The 3,621-nt window shown below is 33.0% G+C and overlaps 1 non-coding gene across 1 annotated transcript; it reads left to right on the plus strand.

The window, feature by feature from the left end:
* Nucleotides 1–758: 758 nt before the first annotated feature.
* Nucleotides 759–865, plus strand: LOC148571278 (small nucleolar RNA R71). The gene has a single exon (XR_015907945.1). It is a non-coding gene; the product is annotated as a small nucleolar RNA R71 (small nucleolar RNA).
* The last annotated feature ends 2,756 nt before the right edge of the window (nucleotides 866–3,621 follow it).

The raw sequence follows: 3,621 nt of genomic DNA on the forward strand, positions 1-3,621 counted from the left end.
GACACAGCAGAGCTCCTCACCCCCAACAATGGAGTTTAGAGACTCATGCCGTCAAAGAGTACAAAATGTATATCTGAAATGTCATGAGATACAAAATAAGTCTCTAAAAGTTGTTTAAATACTAAACTAGTAGCCTAGGTTTACAAAAAATGAGTAGACTATGATGGATGGTGCAGAGATCCACTTCTGGGGCCCACTTAGTGTGTGCTGGGGCTGAGGCTTAAGCAATTCACGTGCATAAGGCTATTTTGGGCGTTTAACGCCAGGTTTGGATCCATTTCTGGCGTTGAACTCCAACTTTTAATCCTTTTCTGGCGCTGGACGCCAGAATTGGGTAGAAAACTGGCGTTGAACGCTAGTTTACATCGTCTATCCTTGAGTAAAGTATGAACTATTATATATTGCTGGAAAGCCCTGGATGTCTACTTTCCAAAGCAATTAGAAGCGCGCCGTTTTGAGTTTTGTAACTCCAGAATATCTACTTTGAGTGCAGGGAGGTCAGAATCCAACAGCATCAGCAGTCCTTTTTCAGCCTGAATCAGATTTTTGCTCAGCTCCCTCAATTTCAGCCAGAAAAATACCTGAAATTACAGAAAAACACACAACTCATAGTAAAGTCCAGAAATATGAATTTTTCCTAAAAACTAATGGAAATAAACGAAAAACTAACTAGAATATACTAAAAACTATATGAAATTAACCCCAAAAAGCGTATAAAATATCCGCTCATCAAATATATCCAGGATGGTCCATTCTGAAAGCATGTCAGAAGGACACTTTTTGGTCAGTCCTTGTATCTCTCCCAAGCTTCATAGAGGGATTCACCTTCTTTCTGTCTGAAGGTCTGAACATCCACTCTAAGCTTACTCAGCTTTTGAGGAGGAAAGAACTTGGCTAAGAAAGCCTTGACCAACTTATCCCAAGAGTTCAAGCTATCCTTAGGTTGAGAGTCCAACCATACTCTAGCTCTGTCTCTTACAGCAAAAGGAAAAAGCATGAGCCTGTAGACTTCAGGATCTACTCCATTAGTCTTAACAGTATCACATATCTGCAAGAATTCAGTTAAGAACTGAAAAGGATCTTCAGATGGAAGTCCATGAAACTTGCAGTTCTGCTGCATCAGAGAGACTAATTGAGGTTTAAGCTCAAAATTGTTTGCTCCAATGGCAGGAATGGAGATGCTTCTTCCATGTAAATTGGAATTAGGTGTAGTAAAGTCACCAAGCATCCTCCTTGCATTATTATTATTTTCGGCTGCCATCTCCTCTTCTTGTTTGAAAATTTCTGAAAGGTGCTTGCTGGATTGTTGTAATTTAGCTTCTCTTAGTTTCCTCTTCAGAGTCCTTTCAGGTTCTGGATCTGCTTCAACAAGAATGTTCTTGTCCTTGCTCCTGCTCATATGAAAAAGAAGGACAGAAAAATAATAATAATAGGGGTCCTTTTTACCACAGTATAGAGGTCCCTATGTGAGTAGAAGAAAAGAAGAAGAAAAAATTCGAACACAGATGGAAGAGGGGGTTCGAATTTGGGTGAGATGAAGTGTTAGTAGATGAATAAATAAATAGAAGGAGATAAGAGAGAGAGAGATAATTTTTGAAAATAATTTTTGAAAAAGAGTTAGTGATTTTCGAAAATAGTTTTTGAAAAAAGTTAGTAAATTTTTTTCGAAAATTAAAATCAAAAATTAAAATAATTAATTAATTAAAAAGAAATTTTGAAAAAGAGAGAAGATATTTTCGAAAATTAGAGAGAGAGGGGTTAGTTAGGTAGTTTTGAAAAAGATAAGAAACAAACAAAAAGTTAGTTAGTTAGTTGAAACAAATTTGAAAATCAATTTTGAAAAGATAAGAAGATAAGAAGTTAGAAAAGATATTTTAAAATCAAATTTTGAAAAAGATAAGATAAAGAGATATTTTGAAAAGATATGATTGAAATTAGTTTTGAAAAAGATTTGATTTTTAAAATCACAATTAATGACTTGATTCACAAGAAATCACAAGATATGATTCTAGAACTCAAAGTTTGAATCTTTCTTAACAAGCAAGTAACAAACTTAAAATTTTTGAATGAAAACATTAATTGATGATGTCATTTTCGAAATTATGATGTAAAATTAAGAAAAATATTTTTGAAAAATATTTTTGGGATTTTCGAAAATAGATAAGAAAAATGAAAAAGATTTGATTTTTGAAAAAGAGTTTGAAAAAGATAAGATTTTTTTAATTGAAAATTTGATTTGACTCATAAAAACAACTAGATTTTAAAAATTTTTGAAAAAGTCAAATCTAATTTTCGAAATTTTAAGAGAGAAAAAGTGGAAGATATTTTTTTTATTTTTGAATTTTTAATGATGAGAGAGAAAAAATTAAAACATCATTTTCATGTTTTTCTCTTTTCTTTTTGGATCAAAACAAGGAATGCATGCAAGAACACTATGAATGTCAAGATGAGCACCAAGAACACTTTGAAGATCAAGATGAACATCAAGACTTATTTTTGAAAATTTTTATATGCAAAGAAAACATGCAAGACACCAAACTTAGAAATCTTTCACGTTTAGACTCTATGGATACAAAAATGCATATGAGAAACAAGAAAAGATGCCAAACAAGAAAACATCAAGATCAAACAAGAAGACTTACCAAAAACAACTTGAAGATCATGAAGAACACTATGAATGCATGAATTTTTCGAAAAATGCAAGATGAACATGCAATTGACACCAAACTTTAAATTCTGACTCAAGACTCAAACAAGAAACACAAAATATTTTTGATTTTTTTATGATTTTCTAATTTTTTTGGTTTTTCGAAAATTATATGAAAAAGAAAAAAAAGGATTCCAAAATTTTTAATATGAATTCCAAGAATCTTGCCATGTTAGTCTAAAGCTCCAATCTGAGGGTTAGACATGGCTTAATAGCCAGTCAAGCTTTAGCATGTAACATCAGAATATACTGCTCATTACTTATCAAATTAACTTGCCTCTATGCTGATGGCTGGAAGCCCCTATCCAAAAGGATTAGACATGGCTTTACAGCCAGTCAAGCTTCAACATGCTTCATGAAACACTAGAATTCATTCTTAAAAATTCTGAAGAAAAATATATTTTTGAAAACATTTTTTTTCGAAAACAGAAAAGAAATTTTTGAAAGGTTTTTGAAAAATTTTTGAAAATAAAACAAAAAGAAAATTACCTAATCTGAGCAACAAGATGAACCGTCAGTTGTTCAAACTCGAACAATCCCCGGCAACGGCGCCAAAAACTTGGTGCACGAAATTGTGATCTCAGGCAACGGTGCCAGAAACTCTGTACGCACGTCTTAATAAATCGTTTTTCATTCACAACTTTGATACAACTAACCAGCAAGTGCACTAGGTCGTCCAAGTAATAAACCTTACGTGAGTAAGGGTCGATCCCACGGAGATTGTCGGCTTGAAGCAAGCTATGGTCACCTTGTAAATTTTAGTCAGGCGGATACCAAATAGTTATGGAGTTTTCGAATATTAATAATAAATAGAAAATAAGGATAGAAATACTTATGTAATTCATTGGTTAGAATTTCAGATAAGCGCATAGAGATGCATTCGTTCCTCTGAACCTCTACTTTCCTGCTGTCTT

The sequence above is a fragment of the Arachis ipaensis genome, chromosome B3, assembly GCF_059453495.1.
Source record: "Arachis ipaensis isolate K30076 ecotype BB chromosome B3, ASM5945349v1, whole genome shotgun sequence".
NCBI classification, from domain to species: domain Eukaryota; kingdom Viridiplantae; phylum Streptophyta; class Magnoliopsida; order Fabales; family Fabaceae; genus Arachis; species Arachis ipaensis.